Here is a 17,985-nt window from a genome sequence, read left to right on the forward strand (position 1 = left end):
GGATTTCTAATTAGTTTTTTATACATTCAAACCTTAAATACTGCTAAGGAGAGTATGGAATGCTATTTGAGAAGAAATATTTATGCTACTAACACAATCTTATTGATTGCAATTACTGTAGTTAACAATTTTCCATTCAATTAAAAGGTTTGTTATGGTTTTCTCATTAGAAGTCATAAGGACCAATCTACGATAGCTTCTTAAATTATAGTTAAACAATAATAGTGCTATTAAATTTTCAGGTAACAATTTCATTAAAGTAGTAGTTATTTGGAAGCTATCAGAAACCCCAGTTCATAATTTCTTTCTAAGAATTCAGAGTTGTAACTGGGACTTTAAGATGTATTCTTATTTCTACAAGGTAAATGGCTGCAAATCTGTGTGGTTACTGTGTTTGGGAAAGTAAAGAGGAAAACAGTTGTGAGACACTTTTTACTTCTAAGAAAAATAATTGTTTCTTCAGTCACCCTGAATTAAAGTCAACCTCACTTGATAGCAAATGGTATTGATTTTTCCAGATGGCATTTTGTTTTGACTGAACATTAATTTCCTTGATCCAGTGGTTCTTCAGTCTAAAATGTAAATTAACTTAAGAAACATGTATTTTGTAGGAGCACTATTTCTAGAATGAATAGAATATCATAGTAGGAAAAAAATTCTACCCAGGTATGTCACTAATAGCTTCTTTTCAGGTTTAACCCAATTTCCTAATTGAAGCAGAATGACCCAGGAAGATACAATGAATATGATTCTGAGAGGTAGATAAAAAGTTTAGATTTTCCTATAATCCTATATAATAAAAGCCTAATATGCAAATAAACCAATGGCAGAACCACAGGTGGAAAGACCAGTTGCTATGATACACACTGACCACCAGGGGGCAGATGCTCAATGCAGGAGCTGCCCCCTGCCTGCAGGCCCCAGACCAATCAAGGCGGGTGCCAGCAGGGTCCCCCTGATCATCCCATCAGTCACCCCACAGAGGGAGACGACCTGTGACAGCAGTGGGGGTGGAGGGCGGCCAGTGAGTGGGAAGCAGTAGGGGGTGGGCCATCCATTGATCAGGCAGTGCCAGCCCCCGATTGGCCCACCAGTCACCTCCAAGGCACGTACCAGAGGGGGCCCCCTGATTGCCCCGCTGGTCACCCCACAGAAGGAAGTGACTTGTAGTGGTGGAAGGGGCCGGGGCCGGCGAACAGGCGGCACCAAGCTGGCCAAGTCAGGTGCCAGTGGGGTCCCCAGATTGCCCCACCAGTCGCCCTACAGATTAGCCCTGATCACTGGCCAGACCTAGGGACCCTGCCCATGCACAAATTTTGTGCACTGGTCCTCTAGTTATAAATAATAAACTAAATTTGGTTGATTCTGATTTTTTTTTCAAAATTTGAATAATAAAAATGTTCACAGAATTAATGTTTAAAGGACTTATAGAATAGAGAATGGTCAGTAAATAAACATGTATTTTGTAGAGAAGCCACTGATAATTCAACAATATAGGATCATAGCCTCTATACATGTTTATGATTAAGTCTTTTATATTTTCACCATATAGTCTGAATTTATTTAAATAATTCTACTACGTATTAAATGTGGATAATGTTACCTTGCCATATAAAAATGTGTCTTTTATCTCAGACATTTCAGGATAATCGAACATGTGTTTATTTTATTTTTAATAACCTATAATGAGAAATAATGCTGAAGGAATGGAGGAGGGAGATGAGAAAGTACTGTAATATAAGCATGACTTTAAAATGGAATCATTCAATACAAGGAGTAATTTGAAAAGTTTAAATACATTAGATGTCCTTTAAAATATTCTTGTTCAATTATAAGACAAACTCTTATCTTATGGATTATCTTCTATTAACTGTTACTATATAGAAAGATAATGTTTGAGCTCTAAGACTTAACCCCTAGTGTTAAAAAATCCAGGTAACATCAAGCTCTTGATTATTAGTTTTATACTGTGTTCAAACATGTTTCTATTTAAATTTGTTATAATAACCACTCTTGCATCAACAATTGTATTATACTTTATACTGCGAAATTTATTTAGGTTATATATTTATTCATTTCATTAACATGCTTTCTTATAGGGTAAAACAATGACATATAAATTTATCAGATAGTAAGGTAGTACAGTACAATAGCTATGATCATGGATTTTTCAGACCTCTGCCACTTATTAGGCATGTTGCCTTGAGCACATTACTTAAACTTTTAAGGCCTTAATTTCATCAACTATAAAATGGGCCTAAAATAGTACCTATCACTTGGGGAATTACCGTATTTTTCGGACCATAAGATGCTCCGGACCATAAGATGCACCAGTTTTTAGAGAAGGAAATGAAGAAAAAAAGATTCTGAAACAAATAGTGTCCTAAAATATTTTATGTACATTAAAACCCAACATCACAGTCATAAACACATGTAATCAACCCTGTAAAGTAAACAGCAGCATTTAGAACCATTTTAGAGCCGGGCAAGCACACAGAGACCACACAGAGCCGGGCAAGTAAAAAAACGTTTTTTTTTAAAGTATATGTGTAGGCTATATTTGGACCATAAGACGCAGGGACTTTTTCCCCCCACTTCTGGGGGAAAAAAAGTGCGTCTTATGGTCCGAAAAATACAGTAAGTGAAATGATAAAACTAAAGCACTTGATGTTTTTATCCCTAGGAATATATTAGAAGTCATTAATTTTGTTGACTCTGCAGATTACTAAAATGAGGCATTTTACTATCTTCCAAGTGTCTTCTTAGGGAAGGGGTTTTAATACAACTAAGGGGTCCTTTCTCCCGACTCCCTACACAATGACAGACCAACCATCATCATCAACATAAACTCAGAACCTAAAAAAAAAACTTATGTTGGCATATTTTTATGTTTATTGATTTCATAGAGGAAGGGAGAGGGAGAGAGAGATACAAACATCAATGATGAGAGAGAATCATTGATTGGTTACCTCCTGCATGCCCCCCACTGGATATTGAGCCTGAAACCTGAACACATGCCATGACCAGAAATAAAAGTTATTATCTCCTGCCCTAACTGGTTTGATTCAGTGGATAGAGCATCCACCTGTGGACTAAGGGGTCCCACGTTTGATTCTGGTCAAGGGCATGTACCTTGATTGCAGGCACATCCCCAGTAGGGCTTATGCAGGAAGCAGCTGATCAATGTTTCTCTCTCATTGATGTTTCTAACTCTCTATCCCTCTCCTTTCCTCTCTGTAAAAAATCAATTAAAAATATCTAAAAACAAACAAAAACAAAACAAACAAATGAAGCAAAAACAAAGCAACAAACTTGTGACCTCCTGGTTCATAGGTCAATGCTCAATCATTGAGCCACGCTGTCTGGGCATGTTGGCATATTTTCCCCCACAAACTGGATATATGGCTTTAAGAATAAACAAATAGAATTAAAAAGAGAAAAAACTAAAACACTTGGTATAATGCCAAAAACATAATATGTTATTATAAACTAGAGGCCCAGTGCATGAAAATCTGTGGACTTGGTGGGGAGGGTTCCCTCAGCCCGGCCTGAGTTCTCTCACAGTCCGGGACCCCTCCGGAGATGTCCAACTGCAGTTTAGGTCCACTCCCCACAGGATTGGGCCTAAACTGCAGTCAGACATAATTAGCATTGTCCAGGAGCCGGGAGAGGCTCCTGCCACCACTGCTGTGCTCACAGCCCTCAGCCCAGCTTGTGGCCTAGCAGAGCTCCCCTGTGGGAGTGCACTGACCACCAGGGAGCATCTCCTGCATTAAACGTCTGCCCCCTGGTGGTCAGTGTGCATCATAGTGGCTGTAGTTCCTGGTGGTGCCTTTAGGGTCAATTTGCATATTACCCCTTTATTATACAGGATGTTAAATATCATTATTATTTTTACCATTATCAACTTTATAGTTACTATTCACTGCAAAAACTCACTGATTCTCAGAATTAGCCATTTTGTCCATGGCTGTATACCAGCATCAAGAACAGTGCCTAGTACATAGCAACCCCATTACTAAAAATTTATTGATATAAAAACAGAATTGTACTAAGCACTTTATTTGCATTAGCTCAATTAATTTTCACAACAATCCTTAAGAGTAGGTACTGGTATTAAATATATTTTTTAAGTGAAACAAGTAGAGTAAAAATAAAAAATCACATAGATGGCATATTGAGATGCAGAGGTCACATACTAAGAAGTGGGGACCCTGAGCTTTAAGACAGAGCTGATTGACTCTAGTCACATGATCTTTGTATATCTTTTTTTATTTATCTTTATTATTGAGAGTATCACAGATGTCCCCCACTTTCCCCTATTGCCCCTCCAAGAGTGCTAAGCTTTGTGGCCCCTCTCTCACTCAGCAAACTCTGTAGCTGTAGCTCATTTATTTCTCAGTTTTCTAAACAAATCCATTAGATAATTGTTTTCTTTTTTTTTCTTTGAGAATTGTATTCTTTTTTTTTTTGTACTAGTTGCTATGGCTTTTTTATTGTTTAAAGTATTACATATGTCTCCTTTTTCCCCCATCAACACCTCCCTGTACACTCCCACCCCCCAGGACAATTCCCCACTGCCCCAATGTCCATGTCCATTGGTTATGCTAATGTGCATGCATACAAGCCCTTTGGTTGATCTCTTAGCCTCCCACCTTCCTGCCTCCCAACCTGCCCTCCCTTCTCTCTGAGGTTTGATAGTCCATTCGGTGTTTCTGTCTCTGGATCTATTTTTGTTCATCAGTTTGTGTTGTTCATTATATTCCACAAATGAATGAGATCATAGAATATTTATCTTTCTCCAACTGGTTTATTTTGCTTAGCATAATGCTCTCCGGGTCCATCTCAGCTATTGCAAATAGTGAAAGTTCCCTCTTTTATACAGCATCATCGTATTCCAATATGTAGATGTACCAACGTTTTTTAATCCACTCATCTGCCAATGGGCACTTAGGCTGTTTCCAAATCTTAGCTATTGTAAATTGTGCTGCTATGAATATAGAAGTACATACGTCTTTTATAATTGGTGTTTCTGATTTCTTGGGATTATGAGTCAAACGGGAGTTCCTAGAAGTGGGTTATTGGGTCAAATGGGAGTTCCATTTTTAAGTTTTTGAAGAATCTCCATACTGTTCTCCACAGTGGCTCCACTAGTTTGCATTTCCACCAGAAGTGTGCAGGAGGGTTCTTTTTTCTCTGCATCCCCTCCAGCACTTGTTGTTTGTTGATTTGTTGAAGATAGCCATTCTGACAGGTGTGAGATGGTACCTCATTGTTGTTTTGATTTACATCTCTCAGATGATTAGTGACTTTCATATGTCTCCTGGCCTTCTGTATGTCCTCTTTCGAAAAGTGTCTATTTAGGTCCTTTGCCCATTTTTTGATTCCATTGGATTGTTTATCTTTCTTTTATTAAGTTTTATGAGTTCCCTGTAAATGTTGGAGAATAAACCCTTATCAGAGATAACAGGGGAAAATATGTTCTCCCATGCAGTGGGCTTCCTTGTTTGTTTATCTGTTTGTGTGCTTTGTTGTTGTTATTGTTGTTGATGGTTTCTTTTACTGTGAGAAGCTTTTTATTTCGATGTAGTCCCATTTGTTTGACGTTTGTTTTTTTCTTATTAAATTACAAATTATGCTAGATTTGCCAGGACATCTATTGTAATGGTGAGTGCAACCAAGATTTGTTGATTGGTGAGAGTGACCTATTGAAGTAATTTACCGTGAGATATTTTAGACAAAGGGATATCAGGCTAAAGGCTATCACAGTAGATCGAATGGGTTCAATATGAGATGCTAATGGCAAAGACTGTAACATTGTTCTGAGTTCTGCCATGAACTGGGCAATATGTGACTTTGGATAAATTGGTAAATATATCTTCCTTGATTTACCCCATCTATGCCATATTGCTGGTTACCTCAGAAGGGTAAAGTAAGAATTCATAATTGTTCAGATGAAAGATGTCACATAAGAATTGTAACACACAAGATGATTTTAAATGGTTTTGTGTGATTGAAATTTTGAAAAGTAACATATTTAAAAATATGAAACCATTTAATTCTCAACTCTTATTGAACCTGCAAGAGTCATTGTTTTTCTTTCAACCCTTCTTTGCAGTTTGCTGTATAACCCAAGTAAAATCTTTCACTGAAACTATTTACTGCTTGTTTCCTGTGCAAATTCCTTTATGCCATTTCATTTTCCTCTATTATCCATTATACATAACCTTTAGATACTAATGGCTGTATGCTGTGCTGCCCTCAATCCACAAGGGAAAATCTCATCGAAATCAATGGGACATCAATAGACATGCTGTGCATTATGGCTCTGTAAGTGGTCATTGGAATGCAGTGGAAATCCAGTATGTGAAAAGTCAGAGCCAGATTGTTCAGGCAACCATCCCCATCCCCACACCTACCCCACTGTACATTTTGAATCAGCAAGAGAATAATTCCTTTGAATAAGTTTTGAGGTCATAAAATTTGGTGAAGGGAGGCATGTAAAGGTACTGATTATATGAAGATATCACAGAATAGCTATTGTTATCACTTCTCCATAAATCTGTAATATTTTCCATCTGAATAAAAAATATGTCCTTATGCTTCCTTCTCTCTGATATTTTGGCATCAGTGATGTATCAGTGCCAGTTGGAAGCACATTTGCTTGAATTTACAAATAAGCCACATGAAGTAGTAGTCAAGAAGACAGATGACCATATGCAAGGCATCAAGAGAAGGCGAGGTTAAGGTACTTCATCAATGGTTGTGAAGGGCACAAACACGGCTTCTTTGGTAATCTTTGATGTTTTGATCAGGTTTCTCTACAGTCAGCAGTTTATATAAGAGGCAGTAGAAATTCACAGGAATACATTGTGCTTCAGGTCAAATGGTCTGTTGCATTGAATGAGTTGTGGAGGAGGGATTTCTGACTCTCAAACCCAGTATCATCAGTAAATCACATTGATGTTCCTTTTCTTTTGCCATGAAATCAGTATGGATTCATACCACCTTCAGGGGATGTGGATAGTGTCCCAGTTCTACAGATGAAATAAAATAAGTCCATATATCTCCTTCCAGTGACATTCTATGAGGAAATAGAAAGTTCACCAGAATGGATACTAATACAGAATTAGGAGAGAGAATATTGAGCCCAGTTCTCCGATCTAAAGTTTAAGGAAGAAACTGTTCAAGAGGGCAAAGGGCCTTGCTCTCTGCACCAAAATTGAGTAACACTGATCTTAGTGTTTTCTTCTGCCTCTTTTATATTACTCCAAATTGCCCTTCCTGGGGCTGTTATTTCAGTGGAGTAAGAAAATGTTGAAAATGATAGGAATGGAATGTGTTCATTTTGCCTTCCTCACAAAGAAAGTACCAAACCTCACAGTTTAGAGAAGAAATAAAATAAAATGTGGCAAATTTGGATTTTAAAAAATTCAAAAATTATATTTTTTAAAGGAGAGACTAGAAATGGAGTTTTTACCCTTAAATCTAAATAAACCATGCCCTTCACACATAGTTTTTTAAATGTAAGTAAATAATACCAAAAACTATCTCTTTCATTTACTAGCAACTTCATAATGCTTCTGTGCCTCAATTTTCTCATCTACAAAATGGGAATTCTAGTAACACATTTCTTGTGAATTTTCTTTTTAATTAAATGAAATGAAGCATGTAAGACATCCAGGACATTACTTAGCAGTCTAAATAAAGATTAATGATTATTATTAGTGGAACAGTGTTATTATTAAGATTGCTACTTTGAGCCTATACAAGTGTAGTGAGCATATAATTTATCCTAACATGCACTACTTCTTGTTTCTTTTCTTCTCAGAGTCATTTAAGGCAGTTTTTCTAGAGCTGGAATGTCTGTTGCACAAGAATACTCTAATGGGTTTATTATTTCCTTCTGCCTAGCCTAAAATATCTGTAACTATGTCTTTATTTTTTGACCCTCCCAATGGTTTTGTTTCTATCTGAAGGCCTTATCTGGGTTGAAACACATTTTCATTAAAATGCACTGTAGCTTATAGCATTCAAGAAGTGATTCAGCATAAAATGCTAACAAATATTTTACTTTATCCTGTGGACCATTACCAATACTTTTGATATCATGTGTAATACTTATTACTACTTTTAGTTCACTCTTATGGATCCATTCATGATAATGATGGCAGTTTCTGCATCAACATTGACTGCCTCCTACCCATGAATCTACCAACTTTCTAGCTCTCTCTCTCTAAGCAGGATCTGAAAAGTGATGCTATAATTTCAGTCCAATTATAAATCTGCCATCCATACATTTATCAGACTCTTCTTTAAAAGAGATTTATATTTTCATCTGGCATCACCTTTTGGTGTAATGTATTTTATAAGTTTTATCCCTCCTATGTTAAGTGGCACTTTACCTGTCATAATTAAAAGCATAAATTCAATCCAAATTAAACATACTAAAATGATAGGAAAAACCTGTGTCACATGCAACTAATTTACAGAACCATAATTAGCACCTATTGGTAAAAATGAAATGAAGGCATTTTAAGGGAAGGCAAATACTGTACTGATTTTTTTTCTTGGAATGCTAGTATCTATGTGAATTTAAGACATAGAATAAGAAAGAATTTCTTTTATGAATGAATAATGGATACTAAGAGATTATTTTATTGTCTCAAGGAGAGGCAGTCATCCTACTAAGTACTTCCCATTTAACACTTTGTAGCAGGGAAGTTAAAATGAGGCTTTGAAATAGATAAAGATCAACTCAAGGCACAGTAACAGAGGACTGGATAGCATGTTAGTGATTTTGGAGCTTTACAAACTTAAGAAATTTGAAAACAGCAAGAATTAATTTTACAAGTTCAGGAAAAAAAAATTCCCTCTTGAAAAATATTTGATTTCAAATTAAATAATTTGAATTATGTTGCATAAACAAAATTTCACTCCTATTTGGATTAGTTATTATATATGCATAAGTAACATACATATATGTTTTATGAATATATTAGACCCACATTGTATAAGCCTTTAAGTTACACTTACTCTGAAGTGAACATGAACTAAATTAAAGCAATAGCTTTGAAACAGATGGCAAGTTAACCCATTTTAAATTTCAAAGATGTGACTGAATTTTCATACAGAATAGCCGGAGTAGGAAGAGCCAATATCACCAACAGAATATCTGATTCATCACGATCAAACTAAGAGGTGACACTGTAGGATAGAGACACATTCATTTGGGCCTTAGCAATATCCCCTTTAAAGAGAAGTGAAAAGGCATATGTTTTGTTTAAAACAAATATATTGGAAAACCTGAGAAAGCAAAAATGGAATATATGGGAGTATGGCAGGAATTGAAGACAGTAAGTAAGCAGGAACAGATCATGAAAGGCATTTAAGCTACGGTAAGGAGCTAATAATTCATTCCAAGAGCAAATGGTGAGTTTTTTATGGTTTTTCATTAGGGCAAGAAAATTATTTGCTCAGATTTACATTTAGAAAAATCACCCTAATGGCAATATGGAAGTTGGAATTGGCAGGCAGGATGATGGGGTTGTAAAATCGAAGTCATGAAGACAAATTAAGAGACTATAACAGTAATCCAAGTGAGTGATAGTGAGAACATAAACTTCTGGGAGTGGAGAAGGAGAAGATGGAATGGAAGAATTTGGGGGACAAGGGTGGAAAAAGGTGAAGGAAGTAAGAAGTTACAAAAATAGTAAAGTAGAGCATAGGAAATATAATCAATAATACTAGTATTATAATAACTATGTATGTGCTGGGTGGATACTTGAATTATTGAGGTATCACTTTGTAAATTATGGAATTGTCTACCTACTATGCTATACACCTGAAACTAAAATAAAATAATATTGAATGTCAAGTATAATTTTAAAAATTAACTAATTAATTAATTAAGTGATATATCATTAGAGAGAAAAAGAAGTATTTAGGAGATAAAATACACTTGACTTAGTCACTGATTCAATATGGCAGGTGAGAGAGCAGTTGTTGCCTGGCTTAGAGAATAGATAAATGGTGATGTTGTTAGCCAAGGTAGAGTATAGAAGGAAGAGGTTTAAGAATGAAAATATACACACAGGTCAAGATACTTAATAAATGTCTGGTACTGAAATTTTGGAGGCATCTACCTCTGAGGACACCAAGATTATTGTATAACAATGAGGAGTAGTATAATGCTGGAACTCTCAAAATACTAATATTCAGTAAGTTAGAGGACTAAAAATCTGGTAAGCAGATTAAAAAAGAGCAACTAGAGCAGTTGGAAGAAAACCATTAGATGGTAGGGATAGAATAGGGTTCCTCAATGTGTAGTCTAGGGACTAGGGATCCTAAGATCTCTTGAAGGATTCACAAATTAAAACTATTTTCATAGTACCCCAAAGACATTGTCTTTTTTGCTATATTTTTTATGAGTGTGCAATAGTGTTTTCCAGAGGTCATATATATGATATCACAAGCAATTGCATGCAAAAGCAGATATGAGAGTTCAGCTGTCTTTAAGCCAGACAAACATTAGATTTTCAAAGACATACAACAATGCAACTCTTCTCACTAATTTTTTTGGCTTTGTAAAATATAGTTACTAATTATAAAAAATGTTATTTGTGTTTTAATGCAATGATTTATTCTTATTACTCAATACATTAATGAATAAATATTGGTAAAAGTTATATTAATTTCCAATACAGTAAATATTGGTAGATATAACCTACATCTCCTTAACATCCTCAGTAATTTCTAAGAATGTAAAGAGGCTTTGAGACTAAAATATTTGTAAAGGACTGAAGTAGAGCATTTCAAGAAGAGCAAGTAAAATACGGGCTATGTTTTCTCTGCACCAAGATGGAGGCTTGCAGGCCAAGTGCAACAAGAAGACAAAAGGGGTAAGGAAATTATAGTGATAAAATTTTTTGAAGTGATGAATCATAGAATCAAACTTAGTAAGGAAAGATAATAGGGTGATAAAGCTAATGGTATGGGAAACAAGAAATAGAGATGAACCCAGTATCCAGAGATCCTGATGATGTTGTAGGGTAGTTATGACTGTAAGCAAACTGAATAGCTAGGATGAGATGGTCATAAATTTAGTATATCAGAATTTTAGATTTAACTTAGAGCACAAAAATGCGATTCACCTATATTTTTAGACCTAGTCAAGGAACATAAAGGAGGCGGTCTTTCCAGATGAATCATTTGCACAGGGAAGGCTAGTTTCTTGGCCAGGTACAATCCCCCAAATGTGGAATCTCTTATGTAGACTCACAAGCCCACTAAAATAAATATAGTGCTTCAATGAAAGTAATACCATATTATATTAGATCCTCTAATATGGGAAAGAAGCATATGGAATTCTAGATCACAGTGTGGTTTCTCAAGAGCTCTTTCCTTGATGCTCCTATTGATCTCTATAGAATAATAAAGCACAAATTAGGAAAGTCCAAGATGACTCATTGTAATTTCCTGCTGATCAGAACCTCATCATAGCATTGCTAATCTAGTTAACATAGTATAGTTAACTTTTAGAGTAATTGCTAACCATGAAAGTCCCAAATGTCTGATTTCCTGACTGCAACAGGAAATCCTTAGCTAGAAGAAAAGACATATGAAGAACTGTTGGTTCCATAGCATTTCTTTTAAATTAGATAAGCCCTGTGTCCTATCTGGAAACCAAAGGCTAGCATATGTACACAGAACATCAAAGGAGGTTGTTGAGTTCTCAGATAAACTATTTGTGGTTGTGACCAAAAATGAATACAAATGTGATTTTGACAGTAAGCAATCTGTGCTGTTCTACCACCTGGTACAAAAGAGGCAGATTTTGCTTTTTTATACTCACACATTTTCCCAAATCAACTAGCCCTGTTGCTTATGTTGTAGACAAGATTCTTAATTCAAATTTGACCTTTGTTCATTGAAGGAAAAACCTAGATTCCTTTTTATCTTAAACTTTAATTTTGATTAAATACAGATACTAAGTATAGCAAACACTACATAGTGTATTTTGTGTATACCATATCTCCAAACATTTTTGCAGAATTCACTTATAAAATTGTGGAGTTAAATGAAAATAATATTATATAGAAAGAGTATATATAAGATTTTGGATTTTACTGATAACAAGCAACCAGGCTAGTACTAGTTGCACAATGAATGGAAAAAAAGAGATAGGGCTGTCAAGAAAATTAGAAATAAGTATACTGTGCTATGAAAAAAAAAGTGAACACTTTTTAAATGGATTGTTAAAGATCGTGTGTTACCTGCACACACAGAATCCTGATTAGTCCAAATCTTCTGAAGCTATCAAATACTTTGGAAGTTTTCCCACCACCTAGCAGAGAGATCCAAGAAATCTTTTATTTTTGAACTTTGGTGGTAAAGGTAGCCTCGTCAGTCCATAAGTAATTGCAAAGTCAGATGACTATTAAATTTAGTTGAATTATTTTGCTTTTTTTTTGGGGGGGGGGATATTATGCCAATGGTAAAACTCTGCACATGCTCAGTGGTACTCCAGGCTATTACAGCAAATGCTTAAGAATTATCATATAGGATCTTGCAGAGATGGCACTAGTTAAGATTTACCAACATAGAAGGCTGTGGGAGTATTTGAAAGCCAGATGGTACAAATAAATCTTTTTTTTTTTCATGACTAAAACACAGCCTGTTCCAAGATAGAACAAAACCCAAACAAATCATTAGTATTTTTGGTTTCTGTTCCTGTCTGGTTTGTTTTGTTTTTAGTTCAGTTTCTCCAAGCAAATCCTTCTCTTGCATTAGCCAGCCTAGTGCAGTTACCAATCTAATCATTTGAATCAGTTATATATAAAATGTAGAGACAACAACACTTCAGCAGGGAAGGGGAAAAAAGCTAAAATTTTAAAATAAAGTATTCAATGTGCAATGAAGATTAAATACATGAATGTACTTCCATTAAAATAAGAAGTTTAGAGAGGTGAGTGGTAGGTATGTCTTTTGGCCCAAAACAAACAGAATTAATTACTAACAAACATAGCAAACTGATTAATATAATCTTATTTTCATAGGAAATTAATAGTTCATATGCTTTTTAGTAATATGAGTAGATAGGAAAGAAACAAAAATATGCAGATTACTCATTGACTAGCTTAGAAGCATGGGCAAGGTCATGGGCTCCATCTGTATTTTAACCTTTTACCTCTGTTCTCTTTCATTACCAAGCCCACAGTTTCAATCTCTTGTTTTGCTCCATCCCCCAAAATAGGAGCCTAGTCCTGCTTTCTACTTTGAAACAAAACTTATAAGTGAATTTGATGAATCAGGACAGGATTTGCTTGGCATGCATAGAATTTGTTAAACACTGTCAACTAATTTACAAACTTGTCTAGAGATTTCATGTAAAAATTTCTGGTTGACAAAGTATATCTAGTCTCTCTTGAAACATAAAGATGTGGCACACCCAGATCTTCCCACACATTTATTGAGTATCTGTGTGCCTGGAACTATTCCAGTCTTTTGTGTGGCAAAAATAACCTGACAGCCAGTGACTGGAGCTAAGTAGGGGCTTTTCCCAAAAGGGCCATGAACTCTCCAGCCCATTAGCATACCCATCCCATCCCCTTCACTCTTTTACATTAGCTGCCTACTTTCTTTGAAGCTTGCAACCTATGTCATCATACATTCACACCAAAGTAAAAATGGCCATGACAAAGATAATGTATTATATCTTTCTTCACCACTTTCCTGTCTCAGCTCCATGGAATATATAAGTAATCAAATGCAACAAAATATTATTTCCTCTTCAGTCTAGATTCTGCAAAAAAAAAAAAAAAAAAGAGTTTACTCAGAAATTGGAATATATTTACTTACATCATTACTTTAAGCCAAAGAAATGAGGAATTCATTATGAATTTCCTATCATTAGAAGTTTAGAAGGAGGACTTATATAAAGGGCTGGAAAACACACCTGAAAACAGAACATAATCACATTTTTAGTAAATCTGGACTGTTCACAGTTGCAAATGGTAGACCTAACTATGGCTAAGTATCTCATAGATGCATGGAATTGAATATAAAGAACACTGGGCAGGTAAAGTTCTAACACATCCCCATCTTTATTCAAATGAATGCCCTACACAATGATCAGGTGTATGTGTCTGCATATATACTATAAATGTAAAAGTAGATATTTTGAGTTCCCATAAAATAACTTTGGCCCCTTCAGTCCAAATATCTCCACACCATCCTCCCAAAAGAAATTTAAATCAACAAGGAGAGCAAATGAAACCACACATAACCCACTTCAATAGCTTAACTAGGAGATAGAATTCTTCACACTTTAAATTACCCATACATAGAGAAATTAACACTCAAAAGAAACAGAACTAGCTCTGTAGCCCATACAAGAGCCAATGGTCAGAAAAAAAAAAAAAGACTAAATAGATAAAAAGATATGAGAGCTGGGATCTAGCAATGGCAGAACTGATAAAATAAAACCTCCATTAAAAAGAAGTTCCACCATTGGTAGACAGCTACTGAGAACAGACTTCAGGCCTGACACTTCAGAACACTGGCTACTATAAATTGAAAAGTATATTAAAGTACAAAAACTAGAGATGGTAGTATTGGGAAAGCACAACTTTAGAAGGTATGAGGGCATTGATTTAGAAAAAAATATCCCTTGGTGGCTTGATTGTGAAGGGAAAGAAGGAAGTTAGAAGTTGCATTTCAGGATCCTGCATAAATAAATGTAAATCACAAAATTAAATGATATTCCAAAACCCCTCTCCAAAAGTATCTTTGATTTTAAAAATTTACTCTTTAGTAACTATGAAACCTAGTAAGCCACCCAAACTCCTGACTTCTATCTGTATAAACTGTTCTTGCTGATCCAGGAAAACAAAAATCTCTCAGAATGAGCATAAAAAGTGTTAACACAAAGTTTCATAAGAAGAAAACAAAAATAATAATCAGTCATTTTAGCTGTTGGAAAGCCTCTCCAAATAACCACCCTCAAAGCAGAAGAAAACTGCAATAAAACTCTCGATCTTAATTAAGTATCCTTGAACAAACATTTGAAGATATTAAAAAGAAATTCAAATGATGAGTTTTAAAACCTCAATAAAAATGTGCAAAAGGAAGATGCAAAATCAGAATTGACTGAACTCAGGAAATAAATTTAATGAAAAGACAAAAATCATCTTTAAAATCAAGACTGCAATGAATAGTGACAAAGAAAGAAAAGAATTGAAAATTTAATGAGATACAAGGATTGAGGTCACTAGAATAGCAAAGAAAATAATGTTAAAATAAAGAGATAAAAAATACCTGATTGACCCCATACGCCAATGTTGTCGGTTCAATCCCCAGTCATCAGGGCACATACAAGAATCAACCAATAAATGCATAAATTAGTGGAACAACAAACCTCTCTCTCTCTCTCTCTCTCTCTCTCTCTCTCTCTCTCTCTCTCTTTCAAATCAGTTTTTAAAGAGATAAAATAAATCATAGAAAATGATTGATATAAAATATAAGCAAAGAAATCCAGACTATATATAATTGTAGTTTCTAATAAAGAAAACTAAACAATGAAATAGCACTAATATTTAAAACTAGTAAAAGAAATTTTTCAAAAATAAAAGACCTTACTGTAGGTATTGAAAAGAAAATCCAAAAGTAGCTTGGAAAACTGATTCAAAACAGTCAACTTCAAATTATATCTTAAGAAAAACATTATACTTCATTGATTAAGAAAAAGTAGTAGTCTGGACATTAGAATGGGAGAAATCATTTACAAAGAAAAGAAAATCAAGTTGGCTGGCATCAGACATCATGACAACAGACAAAGCAAGCTAAGAGTAAAGCAAAATTTTCAAATAATTCAAGAAAGGAAGGGTGAGCCAAGGAATTAGGAGTTGTCTTTCAATTATGAAGGGTATAGAAAAAATAGTTTTAAAGATGCGATAACTCAGAGAATGCTATACTCATAAGGTCTTACTAGAATTGGAGACAGAAATTTTTTCTTTTAAAACACCAGATAGTCAATGTTTTAAGCTTTACAGGCCATGCTGTTTCTGTTACAACTATTCAAACTATAACTAAAAGCAGTCAGAGACAGTATATAAATGAATGTTACTATATTCCAATATATTTTTACTTATGGACACCAAAATTTGAATATCATAAAATTTTCATGAGTCTTCACATATTGTAATTCTTTTGATTTTTAGTTCAACTATCTAAAAATATAAAAACCATTCTTAGGTTGCAGGTCATACAAAGACAGGCAGTGGACCAGATTTGGTCAGGGGTTGTAGTTTTGTTGATTTATGTTTTAGAGAACACGCTTCATCCAATGAAGAGGTGATTAGAACAAATTTTTCAGGACTGCTGGTGGACATTAGATCTACTTACTTGTATATTTAATATGAAAACAAAGGTGGAGGAGAGAAAACAAGATGGCAGCATAAGTAAGCACCTAAACTGCTGCCTCCCACAATTTCAAAACTACAACTAAAAGACAGAATGGACATCATCCAGAAACACAGGAAATCTGGCTGGGTGAAATTCTACAACTAGAAGGAAAGAGGATTAAGAATTACCAATACTCGGGAGAAACCAAGATGGCAGCATAGCTAAACGCCTAACTGCAGCCTCACACAATAATTTCAAAAAATACAACTAAAATATAAAGTGGACATTATCCAGAACTACAGGAAAGTTGACTGACTGGAAATTCTATAACTATAAGAAAAGAGAAAACCAGAAGGAAAATCAGAGGAGCTGTAAAAGCCTAAGGTACAGAGACATGGTGCGTGCGTGGGGAGAGGACAAAGCCGGAGAGGAGGGGCGGCTGAGTGCCTGGCTGGCATTCCCTAGTGGGAAGGAGATATAAGCTCTGGACTGTGCTGAACCCCAGTTCTGGGTGAGACCCTGGGGTCCCAGGCTCATACAGGGGGAATTTGGGCTGTAAGGTGGAAATTCAGAGGAGTGACGAAAGGCAGAGCCCCGGAGGCGCACATGTTAATACACGCAGAGGACAGACTGTTGACTGAGCTGCTAGATTGCCCTAGCAGGAATGAGACAAGAGCTCCAGACTATGCTGAGCTCCAGTTCCGACTGCACTGAACCCCAGTTCTAGGCCAGACCCTGGGGACTCAGGCTCATATGGAGGGAATCTGGGCTCTAAGGTGGAAAATCAGGGGAGTGGCGAAAGGCAGAGCCCCAGAGGCGCACACATTGTGCCTCTGGATTGCCCTAGCAGGAAGGAAACATAAGCTCCGGACTGCTCTTAACCCCACTTCCAACCCCACTTCTAACTGTTCTGGGCGTATTGGGGGAGAGACTAGACTGTCCAGGGGCAGGTGAAACTAGAAGGAAAGAGAAAAGTTCACGGAGAATCAGAGGAGCTGCAAAGGGCTGAGGTACAGAGACATGCACACAGAGAGGAAGGGTGGCTGAATGCCTGGCTGGCTTTCTCTGGCAGGAGAAATAAGGAAGCTCACAACTGCACTGAACCCTAGTTCCAACTTCACTAAACCCCAGTTCCGGGAGAGACCCCATGGACCCAGGCTCATACTGGGGGAATCTGGAATGTCAGATAGAGAGAAAGGCACATGGAGACTTGGGGGAGCCATCGAGGGCAGGAGTCTGGAGGCACATACACACTCAAGTGTGCATAGAGAGGACTGACTACTGAAGTTGCTGCTGGCTTTCCCTAGTGGAAGGGAGTCGGAAGCTCCTGACTGCACTGAACCCCAGTTCTGGGCAAGCTCCTGGGAACCCAGACTCTTACAGGAAGAATCTGGACTGTCAGGAAGAAACTCAGGGGGACCACAAAAGGCAGAGGTCTGGAGGCACACCCACAAGTGTGTGCAAAGAGGACTGACTGCTGAGTGTGCCACTGGTTTTCTCTAGCTGGAGGGAATCATAAGCTCCTGACTGTGCTGAACTCCAGTTCTGGGCAAAAATCTGGGAATCCAGATTCATTGGGGG

General features: G+C 36.3%; 1 protein-coding gene across 1 annotated transcript in view; it reads left to right on the forward strand.

Moving 5' to 3' along the window:
• Positions 1 to 17,985, forward strand: part of TENM1 (teneurin transmembrane protein 1) — a 938,436-nt gene that overhangs the window by 587,428 nt on the left and 333,023 nt on the right. The window lies entirely within an intron of this gene.

The sequence above is a fragment of the Pipistrellus kuhlii genome, unplaced genomic scaffold (assembly GCF_014108245.1).
Source record: "Pipistrellus kuhlii isolate mPipKuh1 unplaced genomic scaffold, mPipKuh1.p scaffold_m20_p_19, whole genome shotgun sequence".
NCBI classification, from domain to species: Eukaryota; Metazoa; Chordata; class Mammalia; order Chiroptera; family Vespertilionidae; genus Pipistrellus; species Pipistrellus kuhlii.